Here is a 25,158-nt window from a genome sequence, read left to right as displayed (position 1 = left end):
ACAATTCAGTGGAGAAGGGGGTGGAGATGGGGGAGTCTAGGTTGGTGTTCAGTAAAGGAGCCTGATATAATGATAACAGTGTTTGAATGTATGAACACACAGCAATGGGAAACCATACAGATTTACAAGTGTGCAGGGTGCTCAGTCCAGTCTAACTCTATGACCTCATGGACTGTAATCTGCCAGGCTTCTCTATCCATGGAATTTTTCAAGCAAGAATACTGGTGTGGGTTGTCATGTCCTACTCCAGGGGATCTTCCCCACCCAGGGATGAACCCGGGTCTCCTATCTCCTGCATTGGCAGGCGGATTCTTTACGGGCTGATTTACCTGGGAAGCCCATATTTACAGGCAATCCATTTTAAATAAGAATGAGGGGGGAAAAAAGCCTAATCATTCCTGCCAGGAACTCACTTCTCTTCCCACAGATGTCACATCTGAAGAGACACCCGCTTCCCTAATTCACCCTCACAAACACTTCAATCTAATCATTGGAGATGCAATCTAACGCTCAGGATGCAGTAAGTACCCAAAGCTCCTTCACTATCAAGCTGGGCTCCGCTTTCGAACTGCACAATTATCAGACCTAATCGCTATGGAACTGACCTGGAAGGCTGCTTCCAGCCTGAGCATCAACACCTCAGCTAGTAATCCAGGACTCTTGCCCTGACATCAGCTTCTCTCACTCAAAATTCTGGCTCCAGGGGTCCTGATGTCCGAGACAAGACATATGCCCAGGCCCGAGAGAGAGCACCTGCGATCATTCTTAGGGAAGAGGGTTAGATTCGGGGCTGAGGACTTCAGTAAAATAAGAACCCTTGATAAAAGTAGAGTCTCCTGGGAAGCAACACTTGCTTAATTTAACCTCATACTTCTTTGAACCCCCAGGGACGGCTTCCAATGGGACACTCCCCCCCCCCCCCCCCGCCCTTCTTGCACCTGTTTTGTTTCTTTAAAGACAGGCTTCTGTTTTCACATCATCTAAACCGCAAAATGAACGCGGGCTGCGGGGGAACCTGAAGTTGGAAGGCGTCTAGGCGCGAGAGCCTGTCTCATCCAGGGAGGCTCCCAGGTCTCCCAAGGTGCCCGCGAAGCCGCGGACCCCAGGGGCGGCGACCCGGAGCTCCACACCGAGTCCCCGAGCGCAGCGGGCGCCGAGGCAAGGCGGGCGCGCGGGGGCCGGAGCCCCGGGAGGGGCGGGGCGGTGACTCACGCGGCCGGGGGCCGCGGCTGCACCTCCGGCCGAGCCGGGCGAGGGGCTGCGCCCGCCCGCGGGGCGCATGCGCGCTACCTAGCGGCGCCGGCTCCCTCCCCGCCCACCTCTCCCTCCTCCCCCGCTCCCCCGCCCCTTCATCCCCGCCTGGCTCCCTCTCTCCTCGCCCGCCGGGTGCTGAAGTTGGGCGGATGGCAGCAAACCGGCTCCGCTAGAGGACCGAGCCGCTCAGCCCCGCGCCCCCGGACCCATCGCTGCGCTGCCCACACCTCCAGGCGACTGGGTAAGATGTTGCTTCCGATCCTGAGCGGTGCTAAGTCAATGGCATCAAAATGTCTGCTTTGCACCGATGGGTCCTTTTTTTTTTTTTAAAGGTAATAGGGGTTGGGTGCGGAGGGGAAGGAAAGAGGGGGCGGAGAGTGCAACTGTCGGTGCGCCGGCGGGGGGAGTCGGCCGGCGCGAGGGGTCTCTGGGCCGCTCCGGGGCCCGGCGGGAGGAAGCGGGGGCCGCGCCGCGGGTCTGGGAAGTTGAATCCCGCGTTGCAGCCTCGGCGCGGTGCGCTCGTCGCCCTCCGGCTGCTGCGGACCCGTTGGGCGAGTGTCCTGCCCGCCCCGGGAACCTCGAGCCGGGTTCCCCCAGCGGAGATCCCGGCGCCTAGGGGATCCAAGCGAGGGCCGGGGGGCGGCGGCGGCGGCGGCGGGAGACCCCGCGGGGGCGCAAGGTCCAGTAGATTTGGTCGGCTGCTTGTTAGCAAACCGAATGTGAAATTAACAGTGTCCAATCGAACGAGCACCTCGGGGTGGTATTTTCTTCTTTCTTTACCTTTGGGAAAATGCAGGTGGGGAAGGTGTAAGGGGAGGGGGGGTGGGGTCAGTGCAAAAATGCATACCTTGAGCGTCGGTAAAATAGCTGAGGTGTGTGTGTGTGTGTGTGTGTGTGTAGGGGATGGGGGCCTCTCTTTTGTTCTTTGCCCTCCTTTTGGTCAGAGGAAAGGGAGTTCCAGTGTGCACTGCTTGGGGTAGATTTTACAGCCATCCAGGGGCGAGGAGGTGGAACGCCCACCAACCCCCTAGCCGCTGCCCGGGTGGGTGTATCCGGGACTCTTGCTATAGGTGATACTGATTCTTTCCATTATCGCTAGAATTCCAGTTTAATAGCGGCTGACTCGCCAGCCTTCCTCCTCCTCTGCCTCTTCTTGTGCTGCGGCAGAGGCTGGGTGCAGACACTCGGCCGTTTCCTCTACTCCCTGCCTCCCTGTCTCTGAAAAATGTCGGAGGACTTGAGGATGGCGGAGAGACAGAGCTGGTCTCGGAAACCACGGATGGGGAGATGCTCCTGGCGAGCGGGAGGCTGCTGGCAGGGCTTCCCCGGCAGCCCGCGCCAGCCTCGGGAGTCCCTGGGCTCCTGGAGACAGAGCAGGGGTCGCCTTGGCCAAAAAAGATGCCCAGTGTGCGGGAGACACGCCCTGCGCCCCCCACCTCCGTCCGGAACCCCCTGAAAGGACACTCACTCACCTGGGACAATCTCGGTCGCTCTGGCAAGACTGACCCTGGCTCCTGGCATAGTAGTTTTCCTAGCCACTCTGACCTTTACATAAACGTTTCCTTCTTTAAAAAGAGGCACTCGAAGGTTTGTCTAGAGAACTTTGCAGTCTTCCCACAGTTGTTTCTTTTTCTTTTTAAAAATTGTTATACAGCCAGACTCTTTCCATCATGGGATGGTTGTCACAAATAATAATGAGAGCAATCTTGTATTTGATTCCCGTTTACAATAAGCGTTTCTGAGACTGTCGTCTGCATTTCCGGCATTCACATACACTGGTTTTCCGGGTGGTGAACTCTCTGAAAATCATTTAATTGGAGAAATGAGAAACAGTTTTCACTCTTGTAATGAGAAATAATCTTTCTGTCTTGGTTTCATAGCTGCTAGACATTATGTGTATTAAATACTTTCGAAAACTGTGAAACACTTTGGGTAAATTGTATTGTTTCTTATGACAACAATAGCAGTTATCTGTGAAACATACATTTTGCACTAATACCTAATGAAAAGCTGATTTGTATTCATTAATTCAAATGAATGAGCCGTTTGACCTCCTCCAACTAAGTTTCTATTATTAAGCTGTTTTTTCTGTTAGCATTAACTAAAACAATAATTAGCACACTCATGGGAGAGTAGACATTCACTATTTTAATAATCTAAAAAACTATATTTAAAGAAGTCATGGTAGGGTAGTTTATTTACAGTTTTTGGAGATGAGAAAAGTGTTTATTTACAAAGGATTGGATGGTATCATTTATTAAATGAGATGAATCTCCATGACAATGCCACCTGATCTCAGAGCCATGGGCACTTTATCCTTCTTCCTGAATTTGTAGTCTGAAAGATTAAGCTGCTAAATCGCTTCAGTCGTGTCCGACTCTGTGCGACCCCATAGACGGCAGCCCACCAGGCTCCCCTGTCCCTGGGATTCTCCAGGCAAGAACACTGGAGTGGGTTGCCATTTCAAGAGACCCACCTAATTTACAAAACAAGCAACAGAAGGTGTTTGTTGTGCCAAATTCTACCCTTTTGCTCTGGCTTCTCAACTATTCCTTGGTTTTTAATCCCTACGGAAGAGAATTAACAGAAAGAGTTAATTTGCTATTCCTGTTCATTAATAAGACATCCAGCTTTTCCTGCTCAAATAGATCTCTCTCTGCCTTTAGGGATCTTTCTACAGAGATCTGGGCTTCCTTGTTGGCTCAGATGGTTAAGAATCTGCCTGCAATGTAGGAGACCCAGGTTCAATCCCTGGATCCGGACGATCCCCTGGAGAAGGGAATGGCTATCCACTCCAGTATTCTTGCATGGAGAATTCCAAGGACAGAGGAGCCTGGTGGGCTACAGTCCGTGGGCTCATGAAGAGTTGTCCTAAATGTCTTAGGCTTTTTAAAATAATAGTAATAATTTTCAAAAATTCCTTAACATTTCTTACCACTAGGGCCAGGGCCTTTGAAGAAAAGGAGAAATGTTTATATCCTCACCCATTTGACCTTATTATCACAGCCAAATCCAAAAGTAAATTGATAAAAATTCTGGTTGACTTGAGGATTAAAAGTAAGAAAGCATTTACCTGTTAATTTGCAGTTGTAGAGATAGTGGCCTTCATATTAGAAACCCATTTGCTAAAAGACATGGGCTTTTCTGGAAAAGTCAAAGGGGGGCATGGATAAGGAAATATGGAGCCAAGAGAGATGGGAACCTATCCAACTGCATTTCTGCTGAGAATTCTTTTTCGGATAGCCCAACTCTGCTTACTTAACAATGAAAATGTATTGCACCACCCAGAAGGGCAAATACAAGGGCCACTGTACACACCGTGGATGAGAATAAAGTTGCTTATGTGCTGTGCTTAGTTGTGTCCACCTCTCTGCAGCCCTTCGGATTGTAGCCCACCAGGCTCCTCTATCTGTGGATTTTTCAGGCAAGAATACTGGAGTGGGTTGCCATTTCCTCCTCCAGGGGGATCTTCCTGACCTAGGGATCAAAACCACATCTCCTGTGTCTCGTGCATTGCAGGTGGATTCTTTATCCACTGAACCATCAGGTAACATGATAGTAAAAAGTATTTTATTTCACTTGATTATTACAGGTAGAGTATAAACGTGAATTCATTATAGAGGTTTAAAATTATATGTTATTTCCAGGGAGTGACCTGGATCCTCAGAAATACTATAAATGTTTATGGAAGTGTTAAAGAAATGAAACAGTCCTTAGATTTAGGTAGCCAGGTCTTTTAATGTTATATTATATTTACCCTCACCATCTCTTCCCATCTCCACTTTCCTCCCAGAGACTTCCCTAATATCCCCCCAAAATTCCTTTCTCTTGTTATTCCTGCTGCTGTGCCAATACCTAGCATAACATCTGGCAACAGGCAAATATTAAATAAGAGCTTATTCAATGAATGAATTTTGCAGAGTTGGCAAAGATCACAAAAGATTTCCTTGATTTTTACATTTGTTTAGAAGAGTGCTCATGTTCATTACCAAATATACTAGTTTGAGAGTCTAAGGATCATGTTCATAGTCCTGCATCTTTGGAGGAAGCCATTTTTAGAATTGTCGCTTTGTGAATATTCGTGTTTTTGCCATAATACTGCTATTGTTGATCTGTTTCAAACTTTGATTAAAGTTTAAATTACCTGTGGGCAGGCATGGGCATGATGAACACAAGCTTTGGGGCAAGTTGACTTTAGTTTTTGTCCTGGCTCCTCTGTTTAATAGCTTTGTCACCATGGTCAAATCACTTACCTGCTTTGAGCCTCAGTTTCTTCAGATATGACAATAAGGATAAACACTCACTTCCTGAGATGTTTGCAAGCATAAATATAGTACAGTGTATATAAAGTGCTGGGTATGTGCCTAGCATGTCTTCCAAAGCCTAAAAAACTGCTACTGAATATATGAGGCAGTTTATGACCAATTCATTTCCTATAAGTCAACAGGCATTTTTTTTTTTAAAGAATTAGAATCACATTATAGAGTTTCATACTTGCTTTTACAAACAACAGACATTACTTTGTTGGCATTTTCCAAGAAACTGAAATCAGTATTTTTAATATAATTTAGTGACTGCAAAATAGTTCACCTTATGCATTTCAGTTTATTAGTTAATCTTTCAATGTTTATGTTATTTTCAATATTTTACTGTTTTAAGTGATGTGCATTCTTAGGCATAGGTTTTTATGGCATTTTTTCCCTTTAGGCTTGATACTTAGGGTATCTAGATCTCTCCAAAGTAATATCATCTTTTAAAAAATCATTACTAATTTGATGTGTGAAAATGATATTTTCAAACTTTTATTTCTTTGGTGACTAAGAATGCTTATAATTTTATTCGACATGCTTACAGCAGCTTTTTTTTTTTGTCTTGAGGATCACTTGTTCAAGTCTTCTGCCACCTTGTCCACTGTATTCTGAATGATTTTATGTATTTGAAATGCTAATGTTAATGTTAAGAGACAAGGCACAAGCAAAGAAAGAAAGCAAGTGCTTAGTGACAAAGAAGACAAGTGGCAGACTACTGGGATGATTGTAGTTGAACTGACTCCCTCTCACGTGGAGTGAAGTAAACATCACCAAAGGCTGGAGAAGGATCAGCCGTGTGATTCGGGCTGCTGTGGTATCCATAACTTACCGCCACTTGCCACCATGCTTGGGCCTTCCAAAGCACATATTTCCTCTTACTCATTGAGGTCTATCGTTTTTGTGTACTATGCATGTGCACTCACACCGTACTAACAAGAAGATGTATCTTACAGAAGAACCTGAACTTTGTGGCAACCCAACACACGACATGACAAGTTCTCAGATTTCCATTGACTGTTTCTGCCAGTTGCCAGTGTAAACTTTTGAGATTTCCCTAGATAAGTGAGATTGAAAGGAAATAGGCAAGTCAATGGAGGTCCTCCAGAGCGTTAATTGAAGTTTCTCACCAGAATGAAATCAAGTAAGTTTCATTATAAGGCCATGTCGTATTGGAATCCTAACTTACTTCATTTTTTAATTGGAGGTGAAACTTAAATATTTAAAAGTTGAGATTAATCTGGTACCTTAATGAGTCTGTGCTGTAGTGTTTCATGTGATTGAGTGCTCTGATAAGTTCCTGGTTTTTAATTTTTTAATTCTGTGTCTATAGACAATTGGTTTCAAAAGCTTAAATATTTAGCTTGGAAAATCTATAAAGCCCCTTAGCTGTTAAACTACCTAGAGAGTGTAAAATTTTTTATAATTGTTACTGGTTGCAGTTTATCAAATATTGTAAAGCCTCAGTAATACAGAATGTGTGAACCTGGAATTTATAATGAACAAGAGGCCCCTATAGGAGGAACAGTGAGGTCTGGTGGAACAGAAAAGCTTCAAAGTTTCAAATAGAACTGGATTTTCATTCTTGCTCTACTGTTTACTAGATGCGCAGGCTTTTTTTGCTAAACTCTGTAAGTGCTTTATACTTGAAATTCTAGCATGAGTAGTAAACATCTAAAATCTCTCTGAATTCCTTAAACTTTGTGTTTGAGATTAAAAAAAAAAAAAAACTCTGTGTCAATAAATATAATTTTATTATAGACAATGAATGTGGTTCACAAAGCAAATATTTACTTCCTTGGATTAGGTCACAGGCTTTTCAAGGAACTTCTGATTGGCTGTTGAAATACAAAGGTTATAATTCAAGAGCCATGGCATTACATTAAACAGACACAACCCAGGGGAAATTATGACATAAATGAATGAGCAGGTAAGTGTTTATTTCATTTCTTTAATTATCTTGGGGCTTCCCAGTGGCATCATGAGTTAAATTCAAGGAAAATTCTTTTGTGAAAGTTGACAACAGTCTGTATTTCAATAAATGGTAGGGGCTTAGTTTTTATGTTTTTTGGCATATTATGACAGGCTGTCTAATCTAGAGATTTTACGAATCCATTTTGGTTCTAAGAAAACTACCTCAAATCTCCGCCCTTTTTCCCTCAACTCTTTTCCTTTTTCAGGCTTCAGTTAATCAAAATCAACAAAGATTTGAAAGTCTGCTGTAACAAGAGTGGCAACTGTGTGATTTAATTTAAAGGGTGTGAAAAAGCATACGGAAAATTCCCCTTGAAAGAGACTTTAGAAGCAGGGAATGCAATTTGGTACAAAGAGTTCAAACTTTGGATGCAAACAGCCAGAGATTTAGCCTTAACATTATTGAGTCTTAGTATAATTATCTGTAAATTGAAGACTGATTGTATGTATCTTAAAAATGTTGAGTGATTAAATAAAATAATGTCCATAATTTGTCATGTATTGACAATCGCTATGGAACTGTTATGGGACTTCCCAGGCAGCGCTAGCGGTAAAGAGCCTGCCTGCCAGTTCAGGAGACTTAAAAGACATGGGTTTGACCCCTTGGTTGAGAAGATCCCTGGAAGAGGGCATGGCAGACCACTCCAGTATTCTTGCCTGAAGAATCCCATGGACAGAGGGGCTTGGTGGGCTGCAGTCCATAAGGTCACAACCATAAGGTCACAAAGAGTACGTGACTGAAGTGACTTAGGACGCACATGCAACTGTTATATACTGTACTGCTGCTAAGTCGTTTCAGTCGTGTCCACCTCTGTGCGACCCCATAGACGGCAGCCCACCAGGCTCCCCTATCCCTGGGATTATCCAGGCAAGTATACTGGAGTGGGTTGCCATTTCTTTCTCCAATGTATGAAAGTGAAAAGTGAAAGTGAAGTCGCTCAGTCGTGTCCGACTCTTAGCGACCTCATGGACTGCAGCCTACCAGGCTCCTCCATCCATGGGATTTTCCAGGCAAGAGTACTGGAGTGGGGTGCCATTGCCTTCTCTGATACTGTACTAGAGTTAAACAATGAAAAATAAACCCAAGAATAATTACAATAATTAAGATAAACCCAAGAAGCATCCAGTGGATGGTAAGTGCTTAAAGGCATTTTTGTTTTTTGTCAGTAGTTGTCTTGACTAATGGGTCCTTAATTAATATGAAAGCTGTTCCCCTAGTGTCTGCCATGTTGCCGTGTTATTCTTTCCTGAGCAGCTTGTTTAACCAACCTGTTAAGTGAACATTCATTCATTTATAAACATTCTCAAGCATATATTATATGCCAGGCCCTGCGATATGATTTTGGATGCAAAAAAAAAAAAAAAAAAAGATTAAACATGGCCTCTTTCTGCAAGTTCACATAGAAGCTTCTTCAACTTAGTATTATTTTGTTTGCATCAGTTGAGCCCTGGGTGTTCTTAGTTTACAAGTCATAACTGGAGATGATGTGGAAGTAATGAGAAAGGATCTCCTGAGGATTTAGGAATTTTAGGCTCATTGACTTCCAAGTGTAGAAATCTCTGCTCCTAAAGAAAGCTCTAAGCAGAGGCTCAGATAAGGGGAAGGGAAAATAGGAAGTGGTTCGCTGGAGCTCGGTGGATGATTTACCAGCCACCAAGTCCAAACCATAGAAGACCTGAGGCTCAGCCGTCTTTGTGGACCCGCCCCAACTCCCAAATCTCCCTCTTTAAAGTGACCGCATTTGTCTGCATACAAGTGTATTGTGCCTACCCCTCTCTCCCCACTTAAAGGCTACCCTGGGTATATATAATTGGGATGTTATTTTGGGTATGTTGGGGGAGGGGGTAAGCAAAGGGAGATAGAGAAAGTGATAACCCCACCCTTCCTGAGGACCCACATTTCCCATACGATAAATATATTGTCATTTTTTCCCCCAGTATGATCGCAGTTCTTTCACTGATAACAATCTTTTTGTAATATAGTAAATTGACCAGAGGGGCTTCCTGGTGGTTCAGTGATAAAAAATCTGCCTGCCAATGCCAGATACTTGGGTTCAATCCCTGGCTTGGGAAGATCCCCTGGAGAAGGGAATGGCAACCCACTCCAGTATTCTCGCCTTGGAAATCCCATGGACAGAGGAACCTGGTGGGCTGTAGCCCATGGGGGTCACAAAAGAGTTGGACATGACTTAGCAACTAAAACAACACAATTGACCAGAAATCCAGAATACTCTTTTCAGATATGAAAAAAAATAAATTTGTTTTTAAAGAAAACCATCTTCAGCACCTACTTGTTGAAATCACCTACATGATTTCTAAGTCTAGCAACTAGATTTTTCCTGATCTAGGATGATTTGATATTATTTGTAAAACCAGGGTGAAGGCTTCAAGTCCTTCCTAGCAAAATGCTGTGAATGTACAGTTAATTTAGCTATATATAGTAATGAAAGAATTGGCATTATGAATGAATTAACTTGAAAATAAGCTCATTTCAGCCAGCAGATTTAACTTACTTATCTTCAAAGCTTTAATTGGGCTGTTAATAAGTAACCATTTGTAGTAATTTGGGGTTTGAACCTATCTCTCAATTTATTTCACTCAGAACTACTATACAGCATTTTGCTGATGACCTATGAGTTTCGTGTGGGCAAGACTCACTAGATAAAACCAAAGGAAAATGAGTATCTTTTTTGAAAGCACTAAATGGCAACCCACTCCAGTGTTCTTGCCTGGAGAATCCCAGGGACAGGGGAGCCTGGTGGGCTGCCGTCTATGGGGTCACACAGAGTTGGACACGACTGAAGCGACTTAGCAGCAGCAGCAGCAGCAAGGCATAGCTATGCTATATATTTCTGTATATTTTTTTATGCTGAAAAGCAAGGATAGAGAAATTCTTGTACATTGGAATTGTCATCAAAGTTTAATATTTTAAAAAGATGATTTTGAGTGTCAGTGTCTGAGTATGTGGGTATGGCTTTCCTTTTTGTTTATGAGTTGAGAGCAGGAAATAACTGACCTGATGCTTGTGTAGTCATAGCCAAATGCTGGGAGGGGAAAATACACACTTGAAAATCCAAGGGGAGGTACACTGAGGTAAGAATGAAACTCAAGTAAAAAACAGAAAGACTGGGCTCAGAAAACAAGACTATTAGCTACAAACTTAGTACTTCTTAAGGTATAATGTCATTCAGTACATTATTATGTAACTCCGCTGTATTATGTAACCACCTCCAGTTTTGTAAATTCATGTGATCTCATCTTAAGAAGGTAATTTTTTTCCCCTTAATTCAGTTTTTTCATTGACTGAACATCTGAGTAATACAAGTAGTGTTTCATGAGGTAGAATTTCATCAAATAAGTGTAAATTCCAGGATGGAAAAAAATGTAGAGCACTTTTCTTGACTTGACATAGGTTATGTTGAATAGTTAAAAATTCTTGTAGGTGATACTCAAATTCAACTGTATTGATAGAAAATCTGCTCCAAATTTTCTTTTTAAATGTCACTACTCCTAAGTCCATCTTGCATAAAATTAACTTTTTTTGTGTGACAAAGAGATCTTTACATTTTGCTTTAAAATACCAGCAATGAATAAATGCACATTGTTTTATTGAGCAGTGGACAGCACAATGACTTAACGTCCAAACTATTTATTAAGACTTTGAGGGAGTGACAAGTGTGTTTGGAGGAGATTATTTTTAAGGGAATGTGGATTTATGGCTTAGCAGAAACACTGAAAGTAATTACAGTGAAGCTGCTGATTACAACCAAAATCTATGTTGCACTGAGTGTTCTGGCCCCTGACCACTAGTCCCAGGAAAGTCCAAGTCTGGTCAAGTCTGGTTAGATCTCATGGAAAAAGAAGGAAGAACTGGAACTGTGCTTGATATTGGACCCTACAATCTAAAAAATTAAATTATGAACAGGCAGAAATGATGGAAAAAGAGTGGTCTTTTGGTGCACCTGTTAATAGCCCGCGTGGGTCTGGTTTTCCAAGTGTTTGCATTCTGTTCCCAACTAGCCTTCAGATTCAGCTACTCATCCCTCTCACCATTTTCGTTTCCTGCCTCCTTATTCACCATTAATGCAACTCACTGGAGCCTTACTCTGTAATTGGGAATATGTGTGCTCAGTCGCTAAGTCGTGATCAACTCTTTGTGACCCCGTGGACGGTACCCTCCTGCCAAGTTCCTCTGCTCATGGCACTTTTCAGGCAAGAATACTGGAGTCTGTTGCCTTGTCCTCCTCCAGGGGATCTTCCTGGCCCAGGGATCAAACCTAAGTCTCCTGTGTTTTCTGCATTGGCAGGCAGATTCTTTACCACTGAGAATTGGGATTTAGTATCATTAAGTGAATCATAGCCGAGGCTGAAGGAACCTAAAGACTAGTTGAAGAAAGAAAATGGGTATGTAAATTGCTATTACTATTCTGTTCTAGGAGAGAAATAAAATGCTGTGAGGAACTTTTGATTCATTTTAGGTGGTCAGACCAGAATCTGGTAAACACTTCTTGGAGGTGGTAACATTTTTTCAAAGTACTGAAAGATGGAAATTTGACAAAGAATGGCCTTCCAGGCTCAGAGACAATGTAAAGAAAGAAAGGCGCAGAACTAGGGAAAGTCGAAAAATACTTTGTGGTACAGTTTTCCAGAAGTACAAAGCACAGGCAGGAAATCACAGGATAAAGTTGAGAAGGAGACAGATACTGGTGGGTGTTAATATCCAAGTGAAAAGCTAGCATCGTCCTTGATCGGGGCAGAGTGCCATGGGTATCGAATAAATAGGACATTACAGGATGAAGACTGTACATGTCAGGTCTGGGCAGAGGGGAGGAGAAGGCAGCAGGAACACGATTTCAACTCTTCAGGTGAGAGAAGATGAGGCCTGAATTGGGAAAATATCCAAAGGCTAACTGAAGGCAGTTGGGAAGATGATATCGTGAAAACCTATTCCACTCAGAGCTTTCAAGACTTGGTCACCATTGAAATTTAGAAGATGTGAAAAGACCCTTAAACCCAACATAGATTTGAGCCTGTATATCTAGGTAATGCAGATGCCATTAAGACCTGGAGAAACCAAGCTAATGAAGAGGCTGAATTCAGCTTGGGGAAGGCTTTGCCAGATCTATCAGGGTTGTTGATTAAAAGCCCGGTTGATTCAGTAGTAAGCAACAAGTCTGCTCTTAGCTATGTCAGTAGAGGCACAGAGTGTCTAGAAGGAAGTTGAGGACACTTCTGTACTGTTCTGCATTTTTCAAACCACAACTAGAATGCTGTTTTGAATTTCTTTCCTTCTGGACACCCTGGTTACACTTTTGTGATACAAATAGTAAAATGAACAGAAACCAGTCATTCATGGGAGAAGTGGTTATTGGAGGCATTTGTACTTTTTTAACATAGAGTAGAGTGGTTTCCCTAGAGAATATGTGTGTTTCTCCATTTGGAGAAGAGCCATGCAGAATGATTAGACTCATTTTAAATTGCCCCAGTGACATAACGGGAATAACAAAACCACATGGCAGAGTAAGGAGATAATACAGACATTGCCCTGTATCAAATGTAAATTTGGCATTTAAGTAACCTAGCTGTTAGTTGTTGTTTAGTTGTTCAGTCGTGTCTGACTCTTTGCAACCCCGTGGACCATAGCCTGCCAGGCTCCTCTGTCCGTGGGATTCTCCAAGCAAGAATACTGGAGTGGGTTGCCATTTCCTTCTCCAGGGGATCTTCCTGACACAGGGATCGAATCCACATCTCCTGCACTGCAGGCAGATTCTTTACCACTGAACCACTGTCTTTCAGTTCAGTTCAGTTGCTCAGTCATGTCTGAGCCTTTGTGACCCCATGGACTGCAGCACGCCAGTCTTCCATCATGAACTGTATTTACCACTGTCTTAACCACTGTCTTAAAAATAGCATTAGAACCAGTGGGCATGTGTCATTGAGATAGATTTTGCTATCCTATTGAGAATAACTGTTTAACAGTCAAAGCCGGCTTGGTAGATGGGCTGCCTTGAAAAATGATGAGTTTACGGCCAAATGCTCAGTGGATAAACAGTTGGCAGATATGTTATGGAGATGAGTTAAGGGTTTGGAGGGTAAAAGAACAGCAAGGCCTCATTCTGACTCCTCAGTTCAAATGGCTCCGGGGAATCTGGAATATAGACTCAGGAGAGAGGTTTCAGCTAGAGATAAACCTTGAAAATCTTTTATTACAGGTGGTGGTAGTAAGTGATTACCAAAGAAAAATGTTTAGGGAGCAGCAGCAACCTGGAATAGAATCCTGTAGAGTATCTGTGTTGAATGGACATGTGGGAAAAGAAGGAAACTAAAGTACATACACATATATATCAATACATTCATTCGTAAAATGATCAGAATGGGGAAAACAGGTGTTAAAAAGAAAATGATATTCGTTTTTCTCTTTCTGACTTACTTTACTCTGTATGACAGACTCTGGGTCTATCCATGTCTTTACAAATGACCCAACTTCATTTCTTTTTATGGCTGAATATAAAATAGATAATGAATGAGAACCTACTGTGTAGCTCAAGGAACCCGACTCAGGGCTTTGTGGTGACCTAAATGAGAAGGATATCCAAAAAAGAGGGGATATATGTACACATATGGCTGATTCACTTTGCTGTACAGTAGAAACTAGCATGACATTGTAAAGCAACAATATACTCCAGTAAAAATTAATTTAAAAAAGAGAGTGAAGGCACTGTAATATACCATGAAATCAAGAAAGTGGAATTACTCTTAGCCAGTTTCATTCATATTTATAGTTCTCTCCCAAAAAAGATTGGAAAAGAGACAGGGAAGGAAGAGCAGCTGGTTATGTCATGTAGCAGAGAGGGTAAGATCAGGAAATTCCTTGGGATTGTCTAGAAAGCACTTGTGATTAATGATTTATGCACTTTCTGTTTCCAAAAGGTTTGGGGCAGCTTAAACAAAAGCACTTTCACAGAGGGCAATGAAAAGTAAGCAATATATAGGTAAGAAGCCACAGAGAGAAATAAACGGGGGTGGGCAGTAAGCACGCCCCAGAACATGGATGGGCATGTTGTCATAACGGAAGTGCTCAGTTTCAGCTCTCAAGTTCCAGCCACCAAAGTAATAGGGTTTAACTGGACAGGTTACCTGGAACCCACTGGTAAATGAAGAAAACAGTCTTTCAGAAGTCTTTTTTTTCCCCTGGCATGAATTTCTGTGAGTTGTATATCCTATGGATTCTCAGTTAAGAAACGGTAGCATATTACACTACCATGGTGCTGCTGAATCAGATGCTGGCTTGCTTTGAATTAGTTTCTTTTTTAAGCCCTTGAAGGTCAAGTATGTAGTATTAAGATGAAGTCTGTAAAAGCCAGTAAGGCAGTGATAATTTTAGATGAGCCAGGCGTCTGGTTACTCCTGAGTCTAAAAAATCAGCATGTGAGGTAGCATTAGAAGGAAGGGCATTCTCAGTAGGAGACTCTAGGGTAGTTCCAGGAACACAGTGGAGAGGAGACACTACATGCCCTGAAGCCTCAGTTCCTCTGCACATCCACTCCCTCGACCTAAGCAACTCTCCTCTTGATCTTTCTCATCACCCACACTTCAGTTCAAATGTCACCTCTTTAAAGACCTTTTCTGTACTCTCTAATGTTGGCCCATCCTTATTCCTCCCTTGATCTGTCATTCTTTAATAACAGCCTACTTTATTTAACCCACAGCATTTACTGTACTGTTATTTTATTTATCATATCTCCCTCCTTCTGCCAAAGGGAATGCAAATTAGTACACCGGGAAATGCCAGGAACAGAGCAGGTGCACCGTGTGTGGAAGGAATGAATGATTTGTGGATGGGGAGGAACTCAGCTCAGTATTGATGGGATAAACTAAACGAATGGTGGTTCTGGGAATGGAATAAATTCTCCCTAAAGTGCTAACTGAGAAGGATGATTATCATCATGACAGATTTTGTTCTGGGAATTTTAAGAACACTCGGACTTGGAAGAAGAGCACAGATTCTCTGTACACTTGCCTTTCCACTTATAAGAAGCAAGGTTCCTAATATGAATGTTATGTTCACGAATATTCATTCATTGATCAAGGTTCTAAGGGGAGGAGCTTAAGTAGGAAGAGCACAAAGGGCCCTGTGTGTGTGTGTGTGTGTGTGTGTGTGTGTGTGGGCGCGCACACACGTACTCATTCATGTCTGATTCTCTGCAACCCCATGGACTGTAGCCTGCCAGGTTCTTCTGTCCATGGAATTTTCCAGGAAAGTATGTTGGAGGATTGCCATTTCCTTCTCCAGGAGATCTTCCTGACCCAGAGATTGAACCCATGTCTCTTGCGTCTCCTGCATTAGCGGGTGATACTTACTACTGCACCACCTGGGAAGCCCACAAACGGCCCTGCTGCTGCTGCTGCTGCTAAGTCGCTTCGGTCGTGTCTGACTCCGTGCGACCCCAGAGACGGCAGCCCACCAGGCTCCGCCGTCCCTGGGATTCTCCAGGCAAGAGCACTGGAGTGGGTTGCCATTTCCTTCTCCAATATATGAAAGTGAAAAGTGAAAATGAAGTCGCTCAGTCGTGTCCAACTCTTTGTGGCAAATCCTTTTTTTTTCTCCTTTGAAATGAGACTGTTTAACTTTACCCACTTAACTTTTGAAGAATATCTTTCAAAAATGTTGTTTGCTATTTTGGCATAAATAATGTCGCAGGACTCTTAAAAGTACTTTGCTGTTAGTTATACCTCCCTTTATTGCCCCTCCAGACAGTTAACAATAAAACCCCTATTGTGCTAGGAAGTGTCACTGTTGGGGGAGGTGTCTGTGGGTGGTCCAAGAAATGCATAATAATTGCCTCAGGTATAAATCAGTTCACTGACTTCCAAATGGAAAAGCAGAGGTGCCCTCTGAAAGAAGCAAGCACCTGTGTATTGGAGAAGAAAATGAACCTAACTGATGTTAAGACTGAAGCCAACAAAAGGTGAACCTGAGAACCAAGGAATGTAGACTAGTTGTTTGAATGAACTATGGCAAGGTGAGGACTAAATAGAGAAGAGGGCATGGCAGCCCGAGGTGGGTAGCAGAACCCAGGAAAAGTGTTTTTCAACATTTATTTTAGGTTTAGAGAGGACTAGGTTTGCTGGTTGTGAGAAGCAAAATCATCAATGGAGAAAGTTCCCAGGGAATGCTATGAAATTTCCTGGAGCATCGCTTTTATTCATCCCTGAGAAATGTAAAATGTTCCTATATGAAAACAAAAGTAGATATTGAAAAATAGCATATATTATTCATCATTCATTCATTCAAGGTTAGACCTAATCCTTGAAATAAATTGTGATTATTTGAGCCCCGTTTTGGGCTTTGCTTCCAGACTCTAGGGTACAGGTATAGCATTTTAGAAGTAGTGGAATTTCCCCAAGGTTGTAGACAGACAAGGAGGTTTAGAATCACGGAGCATAATAAGCTCAAAAGGTACCTTGAAACTATCTGAGTCCACAAAAATAATGGGTTCTTTTTTCTACCATCTTCTCAACTCTAATATTTTAGCTCAGAGATAGAAGAAAGATGTCCTGGAACAAATGTTAGAAATTGCTTTTTTTCCTAATGGTTTTACTGAAAACATCCAAAATGACAAAAAGTTTTTTCAGCTTAGAAGACAGAATAAAAATAATAATCTAGTTTTCTTTGCATGCTGAATGAGAAATTTTGATCATAATATTAAATGTATTATTTAGTCAACTGACCAAATATTTGGCTGTCAAAAAAGTTCATAAAAACGTGAACAAAGAATTTTCTACTTATTTTTTGTTAACTTGTTCCACAAGGGGCTGTCAATCTAGTAAGTGTTGCCTTGTGAAATGAGCAAAAGTAAATTACCATAGTTTTGACCAGCTATGAATACAAATTTCAAAATGAAAATGAGTGCTAAAAGTCACAAATTCATTGGGAAAGCAGTCTTTTGAATGTGATATGAAATAAGGTTAATTTTCGTTTATGTTCATTCTCTTATTTGAAGGCAGAGTAGTGAGCTGTCATTCAAAAGTAGAGAGATAAACAGAAAACGAAAGTTCAGATCATAAAAACGAAAGGAAGAAATCAGTGTTTAACTGCAGGTCTTTCAGACCACAAAGCAGAAATCAAATTCACTTTGTGTAATGTCTTGGTGTTGGTTGTTTCTAATGTCCCATTGCATTTGGCTTCTATAGGAATAATCTGGGGATGGAGAACAAGTGATTTTGGAAAAAAAGTTGTGAAGTAGAAGAGGACTGATGCTGAATGAGAAGCAGACTTTTTGTGTGACTCACCCAGTGAAGTTTCTCTTTTAACAAATACTTTGTCAATGTTGTTCAGTCACTCAGTCGTGTCTGACTCCTTGCAACCCCATGAGCTGCAGCACGCCAGGCTTCCCTGTCCTCCACTGCCTCCCAGAGTTTGCTCAAACTCACGTCCATTGAATCAGTAATAGCATCCAACCATCTCATTCTCTGTTGCCCTCTTCTCCTGCCCTCAATCTTTCCTAGCATCAGGGTGTTTTCCAGTGAATTAGCTCTTTGCATCAGGTGGCCAAACTTATTGAGTATCTATTAAGTGACAGGCTCTGTTCTGGGAGATTCAGATTTATTAAAGAACAAAACAGACAAAAATGCCTGTCTCTAGGAGGCATATATGTTTGATCTTTGATTTTTTAAATTGACTCATAAAGGGAATCCTTTGTAAGGCATTCAGGGTCCTTTGTAAAGCTGGGTTATCAAATAGATATCTGTGTATATGGGTGTGTGTGTGTGTGTGTGTGTGTGTGTGTAATACTAATAAAATATAGTATATACATGTTTATGTATATTAATATTTTATTTTGCTCCTCCATTAATTGCAAATAAATAAGGCTAAAGATCATGGCATCTGGTCCCATTACTTCATGGAAAATAGATGGGCAAACAGTGGAAACTGTGTCAGACTTTATTTTTTTGGGCTCACTGCAGATGGTGATTGCTGCCATGAAATTAAAAGAAGCTTACTCCTTGGAAGGAAAGTTATGACCAACCTAGATAGCATATTAAAAAGCAGAGATATTACTTTGCAAACAAAGGTCCGTCTAGTCAAGGCTTTGGTTTTTCCAGTGGTCATGTATGGATGTGAGAGTTGGACTGTGAAGAAAGCTGAGCACCGAAGAATTGATGCTTTTGAACTGTGGTGTTGGAGAAGACCCTTGAGAGTCCCTTGGACTGCAAGGAGATCCAACCAGTCCATCCTAAAGGAGGTCAGTCCTGGGTGTTCATTAGAAGGACTGATGCTGAGGCTGAAGCTCCAGTACTTTGGCCACCTCATGCAAAGAGTTGATTCATTGGAAAAGACCCTGATGCTGGGAGGGATTGGGGGCAGGAGGAGAAGGGGACGACAGAGGATGAGATGGCTGGATGGCATCACTGACTCGATGGACGTGAGTCTGAGTGAACTCCGGGAGTTGGTGATGGACAGGGGAGTCCTGGCGTGCTGCGATTCATGGGGTCGCAAAGAGTCGGACACGACTGAGCAACTGAACTGAACTGAACTGAACTGAAAGGCATAATAACCATATCAGACTGAAGTATGAAAGGAATTTTCTCCATTTAATTCTTTGTAAACTGACATGACATCAGTCCATTTCAAACCAATGTATTGTACTACTCCAAATACGTTAGTTGCAGTTCAGAAAACCCTGGAATGAGAGGTCAGAGGAAGAAGAGTCCATGCTCCTGCCTTCCCTCATTCAAGGAAATCGAGCTGATAGCATCCCAGGTTCCGGGCACCAGGGGGAGAAGTGAGCTTATTTTTCTTAGTCAAGAAATCTGACTTCCCTCCAGGAATTTCCCAGGAATGAGCTGGCTGTTTTATATTCATCCCTTAGCTCTTTCTCACATTTGCTCATGCTTCCCTGTGTTCTGGGCTCTGAGGTACATTTCAGAGAATTCAGAGCATAATGAACTGATAGAGAATTTTGAGGAGCATCAGAAAATTTAGATCATATTTAACAGAGGTAGAAAACTAAAAGAAATATGTTCCTGAAATGCGTATTTAGGTAATAAGATAGGAATGCAATTTTACTGTGTCTAAGCTCCTGGAAAAATTATATATGGTAACTGTTTAGTGTGTGGAGCCAGAATGGAAGTAAAGTGAATAAAAATGAATAAAGCTGTAACAGAGAAGAAGCAAAGGCAGCTTAAAATTACAAGGAAGGATATGGTACTCTTTTTTTTTTTTTTTTTGACAGATGTTTAGCAGATCTCCCTGTAACTGACATGTATGCAAAGTTTCCAATTATAGGAGAAACAATATTTCCTAAAGTGGAGCAATCTGACCTTCTCTTGTATCTGTGATTTATTTGGGTTCATAATGACATATACAGAATCATAGAATGCCTTTGTTTTCAAGGATAGTATTGAAGCAAGAAATGAAGACTTATCAAGAGCTGTTAGGGATTTGATTGTTACCAAGGGGAAATGAAACAAAGAAATCTGAATGTATTCCAAGAAAATAAGTAACTATAGCTAATGCTTTGGTTGGTTTTATTTGTTTTGCAATGATGGACTTTACAAATGCATGAGTATTCCATATCCACTTGCAAGATAGTGAAGGACAGAGAAGTCTGGTATGCTGCAGTCCATGGCGTTGCAAGAGTGGGACATGACTGAGTGACTGGACAACAATAGAAGAAGGGATATTTTTACAGCTGAGACTTTAAAATAATAAGTTTTAAAGTTAAGTGTTTGGGGAAGGAATTAAAATGTAATTATCATAGTACCTGATGTGATAGAAAATACAATACAGACTTTAAGAAGTTTATTTTTATCAGTAATTGTTTTGTACAATGTGAAAATTATATTATATAATTTATCTAGTTTAACTTAAAAGAACAATTAAAGACTTCATAGTAAAATGAAATCGATTTAAATAAATTATTACATTTGTGTTAAACTTGTTTTTTGACACTTTAAATATAACTGTAATACTGTTAAGAGGTGTTTGCAAAAAACTTGGCATGCCAGTGGTTATAGTATATAGTGTGTGTGTGTGTGTGTGTGTGTGTGTGTGTTGCTCAGTCATGTCCGACTCTTTGCAACCCCATGGACTGTAGGTCTCCAGGCTCCTTTGTCCATGGGATTCTCCAGGCAAGAAAACTGGAGTGGGTTGCCATTTCCTTCTTCACAGTATATGATACTATACTGCTAAAATGTGTGTTTAATCTTGAGATGGGATTTTGGAGAACTGAATCCTAGCTATGGCCGTAAAGCTAATTTATGAACTTCTGAATCCTAGCATGCCTAAGAACTGTAATATTCAGATGAGATCACTGTCATGTCATCACGATATTTATGTTGGTTCCCACTAGTCATCTGGGATTGCTGATCGACCATGGATCTGGATGCTTTACAATGTAGTGAATGCTTCCTCCTAAAGGAAGATTTCAGAGGCAGACTCTGCACTGTTTGAGGATGAATGTCTTCATTTTCTTTCTTCCCCCACTCTTCTACCTGCAAAGACCAATATATATGCTTACTTCCAGAAAGTGATTTCTGCTCTGCCACGTCTGTGCCTTTGCGCGACATTTTTCTGCCTGGATCGCTGTACATATGTCCCTTCACATTCCTAAATCCTGACCATCTTTGAAGGTCTAAGCCCAAGTCTGAAGACCTTCATGAACCCTCATCTGGCCTCCTCCAAGTGGCCTCTCTTTCTTTGGAAACTGCCTGTATCATAACAATGACACATGTTGTTTATGTTTTTTCTCCATAGTTTTTTTTTTTTTTTTAATTTAGACACTTGCATTGTCTTCTCCATGAGCAAACCCTTTCTGTTTCCACATTCTTATCCAAGAGTGGCATCTACAGAGTCACCCACACTGGACTTCCAGCAATCAGCCTTGACTGATCCTCCCCACTACAGCCATCACACCCTTGCTCATATCTAACTATCCCCAACCAAGGCTTGCTCTGCCTCTTGGGAACTTCTTACTTCTGCCCCATTCCCCATTTCTGCTCTTCCAGTTCACTGTCCGCAGCTTGCCTGGACTCCTTGGCAGCATTCTCTGTCCACCTGTCCTCCACGCCAGTGCCAGAATGAGCAAGCATATTACTCCTGATGCTGCCGTACACTTAGGAAGCATGCACTGTCTCCTATCACCTACAGATAAAATTCAAATACTTTGCATGTCTCTCTTCCTGATTCCTCCCTGCCTGCCTATCTGTCCCTGATTGCTTTTTTCTTCTCAGGCACCTAATACCCCAGTCACATTGAATCAATGAGTGAATCTATCTTTAAAAGACAGGCCATGCTATTATAAGTCTCCTGGGTTTTGCTTATAGTATTACCTCTAGATGGAATGTTTTACCTGCCTTTATCTACTTGGAAAATCTCACACATTGCTTTCAATAGAACTGTTTCTAGCTACCCCCAGCATAATTCTGTGCTTACTCCTCCACAAATGAAAATTTGGTAGAGACTTTTATGATCTCACAACCAGGTTATAAGCTTATTGAAAACAGGGATCAATTTTTTAGAGGGGAGCAGAAGATTTTTTTTAAATGTCCCACACAAATAATAATAATAATGTCCCACCCAAGTTCTCCAATAAGTATTTATGTATTAACTGTCCATGAAGCGGGAAGCTTATCTGTCGACCCTCTTTGAAATAAGCCATGCTTTGTAATCCAGTAGCAAGGTAGATATAGAGTAACATCTATTTGCCAGGTACCCCAAGATTATATGGCCTGATGAAGTAGACATACTTGGGATGCCTAGGATCAATCTGTTGAAGTTGATCAGATTCCAAATTCCATGATGCTCCTCTGCCTAAGTTTTATTTTCTTGTTCTGAGCAAATCCCTGGATCCTTACATTGACCCACAAGGCCCTGTGTGATCTGTCCACATCTCCTGCACCAACCCCCCATTTCTCAGAATCCATCACCTTCCGCTCTCCACCCTTGCTGCTTGGCCCAGCCATGTTGTTTTTGCCGTTGATTAGTCACTAAGTCACGTCTGACTCTTTTGTGCCAGGCTCCTCTGTTCATGGAATTCTCCTGGCAAGATTACTGGAGTGGGTTGCCATTTCCTTCTCCAGGGGATCTTCTCGACCCAGGGATCAAACCCAAGTCTCCCACACTGGCAGGTGGATTCTTTACCACTGAGCCACCAGGAAAGCCCTGGCCCAACCATGAACAGCTTTTTGTCTGTTCATGCAGTGAGCCAGACTATTCCCAACTCAGACCCTGTGTTCCTCTTACCTGGAATGTTTTTCCCACAGATATCCATGTGGCTTACTCCCTTACCTCCTTTATCTTTCTTTGTTCAAATGTCATGTTTCAGGGACACCTTCTTATGCCACTGTTTTAAATTGCAGGCTCCTCCTCTCTTTCACCTTGTTTCTCTAAATAGTACTCAGAAGTCTGTGTGATTTTTATGTCATCTATTCACTACTATATACCAGCTATCAGAGCCAATCTCAAAGTAGCTGTTCAATAAATATTCATTGAATAAACCAATGAAGCCATTTGATATGTGCAACAGCTCTTCTTGTACATCCAACAAATATATTTCTCTTTGAATAAACTTTATGTCCATGATTCAGTTTCAGGCCTAGTGGTTAGTTAATGTCTGACCTTAGTCAAACATGGTTTGGATTAGAGGGATTTAGCTTGGGTTTCACTCCTGGCTCTGTCACTTTCTAATTATGTGACATTGAACAAGTCATTGCATCTTGCTGGGTCCAATTTGTCTCATTTTTTTAAAAACAGGGCTAATAATACCTAATGAATTACTGGGAATATGACAAACTATAAACTTCTGTAAGCATGCTAGTTGGTAACTATTTTTATTTATTATCTGTGTGAAAAGCCAAAGAGGCAGCATGGCATAATGAAGAGTTTGAACATAATTAAACAGATAGGGATTTGAGTTCTGACTCTAGCGCTTATTAGCATATGACTCTTGAGAAATTTGCCTCCTTTTCCATAAATAAGGAAGATGTTTTATCTCAGAATAGATTGGAATATCAAATGAAGTAGCATAGTATGCCGTTTCAACAATTCTAAGATGCACACTTTTTCACATTTTAACATTTCAGAAATCAGTGTGTACTATATAGCTGATGATGTCTTCAGTTCAGTGATGCATGGTGTGTATTTCAAACCTTTCATATGTGAAACATGATGGTAATTATAGTTCAGAATCTTTCAGATCACTCTGACAATTTTAAGATATTTTCCTCTCTATGTGTTTATGTATGGCTGAGTTCCTTCTCTGTTCACCTGAAACGATCATACCATTGTTAATCTGCAATGGTGGTGGTTTGGTTGCTAAGTCATATCTAACTCTTTGCAACCCCATGGACTGTAGCCTTCTAGGCTCCTCTGTCCATGGGATTTCCCAGGGAAGGATACCGGAGTTGGGTTGCTGTTTTCTTCTCCAGGAGATCTTCCCAACCCAGGGATTGAACCTGGGTCTCCTGCATTGCAGGTGATCTCCTGCACTCAAGGCAGATTCTTCACCAACTGAGCTAGCAGGTAAGGCCTAATTGGCTATTTGTTGTTGTTCACTCATTTGTGTCTGACTCTTTGCAACCTTAGGACTGCTGCACGCCAGACTTCCCCGTTCTTTACCATCTCCCAGAGTTCACTCAAATTCATGTCCATTGAGTCGATCATACCATCCAACCATCTCATATTCTGTCACCTCATGCCCTCAATCTTTCCCAGCATCAAGGTCTTTTCCAATGAGTTGGCTCTTCACATCAGGTGACCAAAGTATTGGAGCTTCAGCTTCAGCATCAGTCCTTCCAAAGAGTAATCAGGGTTGATTTCCCTTAAGATTGACTGATTTGATCTCCTTGCTATCTAAGAGACTCTCAAAAGTCTTCTCCAGCACCATAGTTCAAAACCATCAATTCTTCGATGCTCAGCCTTCCCCAAACAAACAAAAAGTTTTTAAAAAACAGATACTTTCCCCTCTTCCTCTATTTGGGAAAAAATGGCCTTCAATAAATAATGTTAAAGTAGTCACATCACCTTAAAATATTTAATAGCCATTATTTTGTAGGTTGTCTTTAAACTTTTTCTGATTTTACCCAAAGAAAAGAAATTATTAATTTACTTAAGGCATTAACCACAAAGTAATTTGCTCGTTTTTTTTTCTTCGAAATAAGAGGAGGGCACTTTGTTTTCCTGAGTCTCTCTCCCTATATCTTCAATTCTGGTTTGGTTTACACTTTCTCTTCCCTTTGGTTTGGTCATGGAGGACAAGAATAGAAGAATATCCTAGCAACCCCGGCAACCACACTTTAACATAATATGGTTGCTAGGAGAAAAGGGTAGTAGCTGCACTTGAAAAGTACACGTGGCTCTGTCATCCCAGAGGAGCCAGTGGGCTGTGGCAGAAACCCACAGATCGAAGCAGCATTCTCCACCACGCCTTCTGTGGAAGGGCATGGAAATAGAATACTTTTATCATAACTGCCCTCCATCAATGGCAGTAATATTTTATACTTTAAATAAAATATAAACACAAAGGGAATGAAAAAGTTACTGCTAAAGATGTCATCAAAAGATAGGCAACATTTCAGCCCATTATTCCTCATACACTTTTCTTAAACTGAAAACAAATAA

At 41.7% G+C, this 25,158-nt stretch overlaps 1 protein-coding gene across 2 annotated transcripts in view; it reads left to right on the top strand.

Annotated features, from left to right (window-relative positions):
• Positions 1 to 1,344: 1,344 nt before the first annotated feature.
• RGS17 (regulator of G protein signaling 17) overlaps positions 1,345 to 25,158 on the top strand; it is a 103,634-nt gene continuing 79,820 nt past the window's right edge. For both annotated transcript variants that reach the window (XM_070796412.1, XM_019967003.2), the window contains exon 1: positions 1,345 to 1,495. The gene's annotated coding sequence lies outside the window, so the exon portion shown is untranslated. The remainder of the gene's footprint in view (positions 1,496 to 25,158) is intronic.

The sequence above is a fragment of the Bos indicus genome, chromosome 9 (genome assembly GCF_029378745.1).
Source record: "Bos indicus isolate NIAB-ARS_2022 breed Sahiwal x Tharparkar chromosome 9, NIAB-ARS_B.indTharparkar_mat_pri_1.0, whole genome shotgun sequence".
NCBI lineage: Eukaryota > Metazoa > Chordata > Mammalia > Artiodactyla > Bovidae > Bos > Bos indicus.
The sequence above is the reverse complement of the archived record's forward strand: the minus strand, read 5'-3'. Positions and strand labels throughout refer to the sequence as shown.